Genomic DNA, 13,778 nt, shown 5'->3' on the forward strand with positions numbered 1-13,778 from the left:
CTTTTCATTTTTTGGAACTTGGTAAATGAAATCATAATGTATGTAATATGAGTCTGACTTATTTCCCTTAGTTTATCTTTTAGAGATTCATTATAGTGTTTATATATATATATATATATATATATATATATATATATATATATATATAGCTTATGTATTTTACTGCTGAAAATTATTCCATTGAAAATATTTACCATATATAAATATAAATATATTTTAATTTTTGTCAAATCCTTCTGTTAGGTAGTTAGAATAAGAAACAGGAGTCCAGAATGGCAGTGGCTAAAAGACAAGGAAGGGAAAAGCCCGTGAAAATAGAACAAAGGAAGACCCGAGGGCTGGAGTGAGGACCTCAGGTAGAAGAAAAAGCACTTCTGGCTAGACCAATTTACATAGGGTAGGCCAAGGGGGAGGAAAAAACATACAAAAAGAGGAGCCAAAGGGCTGGGGCTCTTTTCTCTTCTCTTAGTGTCTTTGGGTTGGCATGCCCTCATACCTTGAGGATGTATTTTCCTGCTATTTTCTAAATAAAATTGAGTTGTAATGCAGAGCTGTAACACTGATCTGTCTAAGAGCTATACACAGTCTGTTCAAGACCCGAGAGCTATAACATGGTCTGTCTGAGAGCTATGACACGCCAAAGGCTCTAATGTCAGTTGCTTCAAAAAAATTTGTTGAGACGAGACAGAACCGAGGAGAATACACTCTCTTGACACTTCCAATCAGAAGTTGGCAGACACTTGGGAATGATTCTAGCTTGGAGCTATTTTGAACATTCATATACAGCACCTTGTGTGGATATGCTTCCATTTTTATGGGATAATCACCTAGAAGTAGAATTGCTGGGTCTTCAATAAATTTATGTTTATCTTTATAAGAAACTACTAAATTACTTTCCAAAGTTAATGTATTGTTTTGCTTTCCCACAAGCAAAGTATGAGTTCTTTAGTACTCCAGATCCTCTCAAATACTTGGCATTTTCAAAATTTTTAAACTTGGCCTTTTTAGAAGTGCTTATTGGTGTGTCCTTGCAGTTTTAAAATTTTTTATTGAAGTATAGTTGATTTACACTAGTATATTAGTCTTAGTTGTAGAGCATAGTGATTCAGTATTTTAAAGTATATTTTTCTTTGTAGTAAATTATGTGAATTGTATCTTATGCTTATTTGGCAGTCATATTTCTTCTTCAGTAAAGTGCTTGTTCATTTCTCTATTGGATTTTTGTGTTTTTTTATTTTTGAATTGTATAATATTAATTTTTTATATACTCTGGATTATATATTAGGGTTCTCCAGAGACACAGAACCAGTAAAACGTGTGTATAGATGTCTTACTGGTTATATATATATATATGAAAGTGAAAGTGTTAGTTGCTCAGTCACATCTGACTCTTTGCAATCCCATGGACTGTGGCTAACCAGCTTCCTCTATAGTATTCTCCAGGCAAGAATTCTGGAATAGGTAACCATTCTCTTCAGGTGATCTTCCCATCACCAGAGATCTAACCTGGTTTCCTGCATTGCAGGTGGATTCTTTACCATCTGAGCCATAAGGGAAGTCCCATGTGTGCGCGTGCATGCACGCACACACACACACACACACACACACACACACACACGATAGACTTAGTATAGGAATTGGCTCCATGTTAATGGAGACAAAAAAAAGTCCCACGGTCTGCTATTCAAAACTGGAGAATCAGGGATGAGTGGTACAAATCAGTCCAACTCAGGGACTTCCCTGGTGATCCAGTGGTTAAGAATCTGCATTTCCTCTGCAGGGAGGGATGGGTTTGATTCCCGGTTGGGGAACTGAGATCCTGCATGCTGTGAGATACAGCTGAAAAATAAAGAAACAGGAAACAATCCTACTCAGAAGGTCTGAGGGATAGAAATCAGGTGAACTGCTGGTCTAACTTCCAGATCAAGGCTGGAATTCCTAAGAACTGGGGAGTTGCTTCTCTAAATCTGGAGTTGAAGATCCATAAAGTAAGTGCTCTGGTGTCTGAGGGCAGGGAAAGATGCACATCTCAGTTCCATAAGAAAAAGAGAAATCCTCCTTTCTCCACCTTTTTGTTCTATTCAGGCCCTCAAGGGTGCTTGCTCCCATTGTTTAAGGGGAAATCATCTTTACTCAGTCTATGGATTCATATGCTAATCTCTCCTGGAAACAGCTTCATAGACACACCCTTAGCCCAGTCAAATTGACCCAAACAATTAGTCATCACATGGATGCAAATCTATTATCATATATGTGGTTTGCAAGTATATTCTCCCAGTGACTGGTTTGTCATTTCCTAAGAATATCTTTGAAGCAACAGATGTGAATTTTGATGAAGGGTATGTTATTATTTTTATATGTCTTTGATTTTTGGACTTATATGAGAAATCTTTCAACAAAAATCTATGTAAGTTCAAGTAGATAGTCTATATTTTCTCCTTAATGTTGTATATTTTCATCACTTATGATTAGGTCTACAATCCATTTTGAGTTATTTTGAACATCAATTAATAATTAAGAGTTATTTTTTAATATGGATATTACTTGTAATCAGCACCATTTGATAAAAGAACTAGAATTTCCACACTAAATACACTAAATCCCCTTGGTATCTTTGTCAAAAATCATCTGGCCATGAGTGGGTGTGTGCTAAGTCACTTCAGTCATGTTTGACTCTTTGCGACCCTATGGACTGTAACCTGCTAAGCTCCTCTGTCCATGGACTTGCCTGGATTCTCCAGGCAAGGATACTGCAGTCGGTTGCCGAGTCGTCCTTCAGGGGATCTTCTGGTCCCAGGGATCAACCCGCATCTCCTGTGGCTCTTGCACTTCAAGCAGATTCTTTACTGCTGAGTCACTGGGAAAGCCACATTGGCCATATATAGAGTCAAGACTGTATTCAGACTTGCTATTCTGCTCCATTTGGGGTTTTTATTTGTTTTTAATTTTTTTAAATTTGTAAGCCAATACCCCATTGTCTTGATTTCTGCAGCTTTTTAGTGGTTCCTGAAATCTAGGAGTGTAAGTATAGTCCTTTTTGCTTTTCTTTTCCAAACTCTTTTGGAAAAACAATTAACTTTAACAGAAAACTTTAACTTCCGTGTATGTTTTATAGTAATGTCATTTTTTTGTCAAAATGTTGTCAGTTTTTACCCCCCACAATTTAAAACCTATGAGACTTTCTTTTTGCATTGAGTACATGGATCTCTGTAAAGAGAACTGATCACTTAATATCAATTTTGGCAGTTTCTATTGTTAGACTTAAATCCCCATTATGGATCATATTTTTCAACCTCTTTGCATCCCTGGTAATTTTGTTGATTTTACTGCAGTTATTGTGGATTTAATATTCTTGGGTGCTAAATAATTTTGTATTCTATTAAACAATGCTATGGTTTGTTCCAGAATGCAATTAAGTTATTTGCAGATTTGCTAAATAATTTTGTATTCTATTAAACAATGCTAAGGTTTGTTCCAGAATGTGATTAAGTTATTTGCAGATTTGATAAATAATTTTGTATTCTATTAAACAATGCTAAGGTTTGTTCCAGAATGCAATTAAGTTATTTGCAGATTTGCTTGATCTTTTCGAGATCTGTTTAAGCTTTGTTTTGGCTCCATTCAAAAACTTTTTTTTTTTTTTTTTTTACTTTTTATTTTATATTGGAGTATAGCCAATGAATAATGTTATGACAGTTTCAAGTGGACAGCAAAGGGACTCAGCCAAACATATATATGTATCTATTCTCCCCCCAAGTCCTTCCCATTCATGCTTCCACATAACATTGGGCAGAGTTCCCTGTGCTACAAGTAGGTCCTTTTTGATTATCCATTTTAAATATAGTAGTGTGTACATGTCTATCCCAGATTCCCTAACTATCCCTTGCCTTCATTCTTCCCCCTTGGCAACCATAAAGTTCATTCTCTAAGTCTATGAATCTGTTTCTATTTTGTAATTATGTTCATTTGTAGCTTTTCTTTTTAGATTTCACATATAAGGGATATCAAGCTATATTTCTCCTTCTCTTGTCCAACTAACTTCTCTCAGTATGACAATCTCTAGGTCCATCAGTGTTGCTGCAAATGACCCTATTTCATGAGTAATATATGTACCACATCTTCTTATCCATTCCTCTGTTGACGCACATTTAGGTAGCTTCCATGTCTTGGCTATTGTAAACAGATTTGCAATGAAAACAGGTGTACGTATCCTTCAGACCATATTTTTGTTTTTTGAAATCTCTAGGTGGAGTGAGCATGAAACATATCCCATGCTTTGTGACATCTTGGAAGCCCAATTTTATTTTGACCAGACTCAGGATATTTCCTCCTATCTATTAATATCCACAGATCAGGACACAAACAAACTGAATGTTCTCTCTCTTTCCCTTTTCTCTCCCTTTCCTTCCCTTCCCTTTTTCTTCTCCCTTCCCTTTTTCTTCTTCTCTCCTCATTCTTCTTCCTCCTCCTCTCGTATTCTTCCTACTTCTACTTTTTTTTTTTCCTTCCTCTGTCTGTGTCTCTGTGTGTGTCTCTCTCTCTTTCTCCCTTCTTTCCTCCCTTCTGCCCCCTCTGTGCAACTCCTCCTACTCAGTATTATCACTTATAAATTCTATCTGACTTGACTTTCCCAAGATCTGATCTTGATCTCCTTAATCCCATACTCTGTGGCCTGAAAACTGACTCCAGTGATTAAGCAGTGGCTATCCTAGGATTTGAAGTCAAGTGGGCCTTAGAAAGCATCACTACGAACAAAGCTAGTGGAGGTGATGGAATTCCGGTTGAGCTATTTCAAATCCTGAAAGCTGATGCTCTGAAAGTGCTGCACTCAATATGCCAGCAAATTTGGAAAACTCAGCAGCGGCCACAGGACTGGAAAAGGTCCATTTTCATTCCAATCCCTAAGAAAGGCAATGCCAAAGAATGCTCAAACTACCGCACAATTGCACTCATCACACGCTAGTAAGGTAATGCTCAAAATTCTCCAAGTCAGGCTTCAGTAATACATGAACCTAGAACTTCCAGATGTTCAAGATGGTTTTAGAAAAGGTGGAGGAACCAGAGATCAAATTGCCAATATCCACTGGATCATCGAAAAAGCAAGAGAGTTCCAGAAAAACATCTATGTCTGCTTTATTGACTATGCCAAAGCCTTTGACTGTGTGGATCACAATAAACTGTGGAAAATTCTGAAGGATATGGGAATACCAGACCACCTGACCTGCTTCTTGAGAAACCTGTATGCAGGTCAAGAAGTAACAGTTAGAACAGGACATGGACCAAAAGACTGGTTCCAAATAGGAAAAGGAGTACATCAAGACTGTATATTGTCACCCAGCTGTTTAACTATATGCAGAGTACATCATGAGAAACGCCAGGCTGGAAGAAGCACAAGCTGGAATCAAGATTGCTGGGGAAAATATCAATAACCTCAGATATGCATATGACACCACCCTTATGGCAGAAAGTGAGGATGAACTAAAGAGCCTCTTGATGAAAGTGAAAGAGGAGAGTGAAAAAGTTGGCTTAAAGCTTAACATTCAGAAAACTAAGATCATGGCATCTGGTCCCATCACCTCATGGGAAATAGATGGGGAGACAGTGGAAACAGTATCAGACTTTATTTTTTGGGGCTCCAAAATCACTGCAGATGGTGACTGCAGCCATGAAATTAAAAGGCACTTACTCCTTGGAAGGAAAGTGATGACCAACCTAGATAGCATATTAAAAAGCAGAGACATTAGTGTGTCAACAAAGGTCTGTCTGGTCAAGGCTATGGTTTTTCCAGTGGTCATGTATGGATGTGAGAGTTGGACTGTGAAGAAAGTTGAGCATCAGAGAATTGCTGCTATTGAACTGTGGTGTTGGAGGAGACTCTTGAGAGTCCCTTGAACTGCAAGGAGATCCAACCAGTCCATCCTAAAGGAGATCAGTCCTGGGTGTTCATTGCAAGGACTGATGCTGAAGCTGAAACTCCAATACTTTGGCCACCTCATGCGAAGAGTTGACTCGTTGGAAAAGACCCTGATGCTGGGAGGAATTGGGGGCAGGAGGAGAAGGGGACGGCAGAGGATGAGATGGCTGGATGGCTTCACTGACTCCACAGGCATGAATTTGAGTAAACTCTGGTAGTTGGTGATGAACAGGGAGGCCTGGCGTGCTGCGATTCATGGGGTCGCAAAGAGTCGGTCACAACTGAGCGACTGAACTGAACTGAACTTAATCCTAGGATTTACTTCATTTTTTTTTTAATCCTTTAAAGAGGCAAAAGGATCCTTTGATGCTTGTAGTCCAATGTCTGAAAATTCTTGTTTCCTGTAAATCCTGTTTCTTACTGTGAACAGCAGGAGAGTAAGTCTAATAGCAATTAATCCTTTATTTGAGGGAATTACAAATCATACATTTGACTAGCCTTGTAGTTGACCTGTTTTACTCAACTTTAATAACAGCTATGAATTGATATAATATAAAGTTGATATAAATGTCTATCATTTTTATGAAACATATTCATATACCAGTGAGGTGACATAGATTTATCAAAAGTACAAAATTAGAATATCCTGCCAGCCTCTCTCTTGTCCTTTCCCCCTCAACTGGAAGAGATAGTATTAATTTGAAGCTGATAATTATATGTGAAAAGTCTTATGACCATTCTGAAAAGAATACACTTTAAAGAATTTTACTCACTGACATCCCATAAGTGAAAATTTACTGATTTTAAACAGAGAAACAAATATTTTCCCATTTGAGGTAAAAATAACCTATCACTTACTACATTTCATCTTGGATATGTGACTCCATTCAGTTCAGTCCACACCAACAACCTTTTCTATTGCCTGTTTTGTACTAATGTATCATAACTTTTCAAGGACATTCTCAATTTCTGACTTGAATCCTGATTTCAGACATTTTGTTAATACTTTTGTTTGAGTCTCTCTAATCATAAGGACTTACAGGAATTTTTTTTTCCATTAACACACTTTAATATAAAGTCCTTTACATCTTTTTTGTTATATATCACTGGGTGAATTTCTGGTTGAATTTTTATAGATCTTTAGTAATTTTTGATTCACAAAATAAAAATTTTAATTAATGTTTCAGCATCCTTGATTTTTAACTATTGTATTTCTAAATGAAAGTATTTGTTATATATTACCCTGCATCCAAATGATCAATAGAAATCATGATATATGCCTTATACTATGAATATGGTGAGAAGAGACCCTGAAAAAAAGAATTGTTTAATTCAAAGATTTCTAAACTTACTTAAGCATGAAACAATTTTGTTCATAGCACATGTAGTCACATCCTGCAGAAACATGTTCTGTGGAACCTCACATTGGGAATGCTGATTAATATAAATATCATAAAGCTACTAGATTTGGATTAGATAAAAAAGAATAAAAATCTACCAATTTTAAATAGACTAGAAACAAAACATTTGCAATAATCATCTATCTTCTTTTAAAAGTATTTCTTGTATTTGAATTATGGATAATTATATTTTTTCAGAGATTTCAGAGTAAGGAGTTGACTAGAAAAGTCTGCAAGAGGGAATTATTTGGGACAATAGAATAATTCTACATCTAGTCTGTGGTGGTGGTGTAACATAACTCTATAGGTATTTATTAGAATTTATAGAACTATAAACCAATAGGAATAAATTTTATGGTTTATAAATTATGGATAGATACATAGATGAACGTAATTCTGTTTTAGGGAGAAAACACTGCCTTTGAATTGCATTTACTTGTGGAAGTAAGTCCATAGCTATTTTCATGTCTCATTCATATAACCCCCTAGCTATATTTTCCATGAACAGGAAAGGCAGTGTTTAAAGTGTTTAGAGATTTCTTGCATACAAAATAGCCTGAAGATATTGGGGAAGAGTAGCAATTATTCCCAATATGCATAATATTACTTAGATAAAGAAAACATGTAAATTTCTGTTTTTTTCACCTCAAATATATAATCTCATATTTGGAAAACAAGTGGGGGGCAAACAAAGGCTAAATTATTAGCATTTTATTTGTGTAATAGCATTAGAAGAAATGTTGTTAGTTTAAATTAAAGCACAGCAAGGCACTTCTGCATAATTCAAGCAAACAAATTAACGGATAAACTCCAGCCTTCTTATTACTGCTTCCTAAATTGCCGGGCAGCTTAAAGATGATGAGAAAACTATTTTATAATGAAGGGTGATCATAAGAGGACAGAGGTGAAGATGCAGGAAAACTCACTTTCTAGATGATAGATAGAAGATGCAGCCAAATGTCTAATTCTTTGGAAGAATTTTAAGCACTGTTAATTATAGAATGAAATGCAAAAATATATTTCTTAAGAGAAATTTGTTTGAAAGAAAGGTCTTTCTGAACTCTTTTATTTCCATTGTGTTCTTTGTTAATGCTTCAGGTAAGCAAAATAATCAACCACAGAAATGTGATGTTAACAGAATACATGGGCCAATTATAAAAACCTGCTGTTAGGGCTGTACTTGCAATGAGCATGCAGAAAACAATTGTCTATGCAGCAGAAGACAGACTGTTTATTTAAATATCCTTATACCTGCATGAGGAAATTTTTTCTATGAGCTTTTACAATAAATTGAATTGGCAGAAGACTGTATATGGATCTCTCCTCTTTCCTGAATTCCTAAAGGTACTACAAAGCACTTAAATAGTAATGAGAACTAACATTTATGTTAGGTGTTTGCATCTTTCTCCAATTCTCACTAAATTGAATGTGCATAGGACAAAATTGAGGATATTGAAAATGATTTAATTATCTAAGATATGAATTTTGTGAAACATATAATAGGTTTTTATACCTAGATTATATGATATAAAAGCCTGTTCTTTTATTTATTGATGGAATTATTAAACAAATATTTATTGATTGCCATTCTTACTCCAAGCATTTTACAGGTATCAAAACATTGTCCCTGTGTCCATTTAGAACACACTGGGAAAGGAAAGAAAAACACTGAAAAAATATAAAAATCATTTTGCTGTTATATTTATGATTGCTGATATGAAGAAGACATAAACAGTGTTTTGAGAATGTATTACAAAAAGTTGGAATCTAGTGGGTGATGGTGAAGGAGGGCTATCTAGACAGACTAATGTGAAAATATATATGATCCTAGTGTTCCAGAGAGTAACATTTTAAATTTTGAGCTGGTTTAGGGAGCCACTACATTATTTGAAGTGACTTTAAAAATTGATGTTGTTATTTTTTTAAAAACACATAATAAGCATTTTGTATCAGCCATTATCCTATTGATAATTATTTTAGAAGTTCTTTCACCCAAGCTTTTCTCCAAACTTGCTGCCAGTGTAATTTAAGGTACCAATGAATAAATTTTCATACTCCCATTACACTGATTGAATAATAAATATAAGGAGATAGGCAATTCAGTCCAAAGTCAACTCTTCTTTTGGGGTCCAAGTGAAATGCTATCCCCTTTGTCATGTTTTGCTTAAGTAATCTTTCCATCTGATTTTTCTAATAGGTCTCAGTTATTCTTGCAATGATGTTGTGAAACAAATCACCCCATATTCTGTGACTTTTAACCATTGATGCTTATTTCTTATTCCTAAATCTCTAGGGCTTGTCTGATCCAGACTGTGGATCTAGTTTAGTTGTGCTTTGTCAATCCACATTCTCCTTGAATTAGCGGAAATCTGAGACACATCCTTTTTGTGGCAGGTATAGTACCAAAAAGTAGTTTTGCAGAAAGATATAATACTTCTCGGGGGACTTTGGCGGTGGCTCAGAAGATGAGCAGGAGACCCGAGCTTAATCCCTGGTTTGGAAAGATCCCCTGGAGAAGGGAAAGACAACCCACTCCAGTATTATTTACTGGAAAATTCCATGGACAAAGGAGCCTGGTGAGCTACAGTCCATGGGTTCTCAAAGAGTCAGACATGAATGTACAACTAACACATATAAAACCTCATTTTTAAAAATTTTGCTATATCATTTTTAAATATTTATTTTTAATTGATGATTGTTTTACAATATTGGTTTGATTTCTGTCATACATGAACATGAATGAGCCATAAGTATACATATATCCCCTCTTGAGTCTCCCTCCCACCTCCTGCCCATTCATTACAGAGCCCAAGTTTGAGTTTCGTGAGTCAAACAGCAAATTCCCATTGGCTATCTATTTATATATGCTAGTGTCTATGCTTTCACGCCTCTTATGACTTTGACTCAGAACTAATATACTTTCACTTCTTTTCACATCCTTATGGCCAAAGCAAATCATGACCAAGGTCAGAATCAATAGTTCAAGGAAATGGGCCCATCCTCTGTCATAGGTAGAAAAGATTGAATAATAAAAATCAATAACATAAGCTAACATGCAATAGCATTTAATATGTGCATATGTTTAGAATTTGTTATATTTAAATACATCTTAGGTAATCGTTCATATGTACCCCTCTTGCTGTACCAAGAAAATGCTAAAATTCACTTATTCTGACTTCATGGAATCTATCGTGGAGTATTTATTTACATAGAAAAATGATTGCATAAATAAAGGAACAAATATTATTTTAATTCATCTCATTTTTAAAGAACAATAAGTTCATTAATAATATAAATAAAATATAAACATATAAAAGGAACAGTTACAGGAAAATATAAATTCAACAATTCCATTGAGAATTTAGAAGACTCCACTCAGAAAATTTTCTTCTTTCTCTGAGTTAGTCAATATCCTTAATTTTGTGGTGATTATACTGTTGCTTTACTTTAGAGTTTGAGGACCCATGTATTTACTCTTAAATAATAGAGCTTATTAATAAACTTATTACTGTTAGAGTTGTCACAGTTATTAACTGTGACCTTTTCTAATGTTAGACAATTAACAACATAGTACATTAATTCTCTTGTGACCTGCTTTTTTCATTAAGTATTATGTCTGAAATTTATCCATATTGACATATGTAGTTCTACTTCATCCACTTTTATTGGTGTATACTATTTTTAAAAGTAATATTAATATTTTCATTATGCTTCATAGGAGCTCTTATATAGGTTATATAACAGTCTTTTACTAAGTTTTATTTTTTCACTGTTTTTCAAAACAGATATCTTCTTTAATTTGTAATGTTTTACAGTTGTAACAGTGTCATTTAATGAACAGAAGTTCTTAGTGCTTCCCAATTTGTCAAAAATTTTCCCTTATTGTTAGTGCACATGTGTCTTTTAAGATAGATCTATAACTTGAGTAAATAAAGATATTTTCCATTATCATCTTTCAAAGATTTATCTTTATTTCATCTGAAATTGATCTTATTTTGGTCATGAAGTAGGTCATGTCCAGTAGCATTTTTTTCTTACAGATGCCTACTTGTTTTTGAATCATTCATTGAGAGATTAATCTTTTACTCATTGATCTGTATAATGGTATGCTCATCTTATGATTGGGCTGTTTTGCTTTTCTATTCTGTTCTAGTATTCTATTTAATATCTCTATGAATTAATTATGGCTTTTAAATGACTTCATATTTGCTCGGGTTAGTGCTACCAACTTATTTTCATTCAAGAATGAAATGACACTTGTCCATGTCCACAAAAATCACCTGAGGTGGTTATGACTGGAATTTTATTAATACAACACATCATTATGGTGAAAATTGTTGCTGTTCAGTCATTAACTTGTGTATGATTCTTTGCAGCCCCATGAACTGCAGCATGCCAGGCTTCCCTGCCCTTCACGGTTTCCTTGAGTTTGCTCAAACTCATGTCCCTTGAATCTGTGATGCCATCCAACCATCTCATCCTCTGTCAGCCCCTCCTCTTGTCCTCAATCTTTCCCAGCATCAGGGACTTTTTCAGTGAATTGGCTCTTCGCAACAGGTAGCCAAAGTATTAGAGTTTCAGCTTTAGAATCAGTCCTTCCAATGAACTTTCAGGGTTGATTTCCTTTAGGAGTGACTGGTTTTATCTCCTTGCTGTCCTAGGATCTCTCAAGTCTTTTCCAGCACCACAATTTGAAAACATCTTCTTAAGCCCTCAGCCTTCTTTACGGTCCAACTCTCACATCCATACTTGACTACTGGATAAAAAAACAGCTTTGACTAGATGGACCTTTGTTGGCAAAGTGATGTCTCTGATTTTTAATATGCTGTCTAAATTTGTCATAGCTTTCCTGCCAAGAAGCAAGCATCTTTTAATTTTGTGGCTATAGTCACCATCCGCTGTGATTTGGGAGCCCAAGAATATGAAATCTGTCACCATTTCCACTTTTTCCCTGTCTATTTGCCATGAAGTGATGGGACCAGATGCCATATTTGTTTTTTGAATGTTGCATTTTAAACCAACTTTTTCACTCTCCTCTGTCAACTTCATCTAGAGGCTCTTTAGTTCCTCTTCACTTTATGACATTAGTGTGGTATCATCTAAATATCTGAGGTTATTGATATTTTTGCAAACAATCTTGATTCCAGTTTGTGATCCATCCAGCCCAGCATTTCTCATGATGCACTCTGCATATAACTTAAATAAGCAGGGTAACGATATACAGCCTTGATGTACTCCTTTCCCAATTTGAACCAATTTGTTGAGCCTCTCTATTATTCTTCCAATCATTTAAAAAATATTTTTATTAATCTTTATTGGAATATAGTTGCTTTACATTATGTTAGTTTCTACTATACAGCAAAGTGAATCAACTATACATATACATATATCCCCTCTTTATTGAATTTCCTTCTCATTTAGTTCACCACAGAGCATCAGGTGAGTTCTTTGTGCTATACAGTAGATTCTTCCATTATACCATTCTTGAACATGGCATATCTCTTCAGTTACTTATTCCTTCTTAATTTTTTGCTTACTCATAATTTATATTTTATAATTATTTAATTATTGAATTTATTCACATATCACATTTGTATGCTACTATAAATAGAATGTAGTGTACTTTCATTTTATAGTAGATTTTTTTTAATATAAAGATTGTTATTTTCATTATTTTCCTTGTGGAGCAGAGAACTTGATTAATCATAATCTTTGTTGCATATTTGTTTTCAGTTTAATCTATTTTTCAGTCTTGATTCTTTTCTGTTTCTTTTAATTTTTAACTTTTGAAATAGTGTAGTTTATACCCATGATCAATGAAACAATCGTCAGTTTTCTTGTATATAACTAATAAGCATTCAGATATACCAAAGTATTCTTGCTGGAGAATCCCATGGACAGAGGAGCCTGGCGGGCTACAGTCCGTGGGGTCACAAAGAGTTGGACATGGCTAAGCGAATAACACACACACACACCAGAATATTTACCTCGTTTTAAGCTAGTTCTTCCTATTTGTATGTCAGATCTTCCTGCTTTGGTCATTTTCCTTCTGCCTAAAGTACACCTGTAGAACTTCTCTATTAATGTCAGCTGGTTGTAGTCTTTTGTATTTTGTTTCCCCTAAAATTGTCTTTATTTTACACTTGTTCTTGAAATACATATTCATTGGATTCAGGATTCCAGATTGACACCTAACCTCGTTAGTGCTTTGAAGATACTACCTACAGGATAGGGATGCAGAGCGCCTTTACTCCTGGGTTGACCTCACACTGAGGATGAATCACTATATTATGGAAGTCCCAACTTCCTGTAAGTCTCCCTAACTAGAGTATTGTCTAAATATTGTGTTCTGCAAACCAAAGCTGAAAACTCAATGTTGGCAAGTTTGCCATTACTATCAGAGCAATAGTAACTTTAGTGGTCTTCTGACCTCCATGCTCAGTACTGTCCTTTCTTCCTTGTGT

This window comes from Muntiacus reevesi, chromosome 12 (genome assembly GCF_963930625.1).
Source record: "Muntiacus reevesi chromosome 12, mMunRee1.1, whole genome shotgun sequence".
Classification (NCBI taxonomy): domain Eukaryota; kingdom Metazoa; phylum Chordata; class Mammalia; order Artiodactyla; family Cervidae; genus Muntiacus; species Muntiacus reevesi.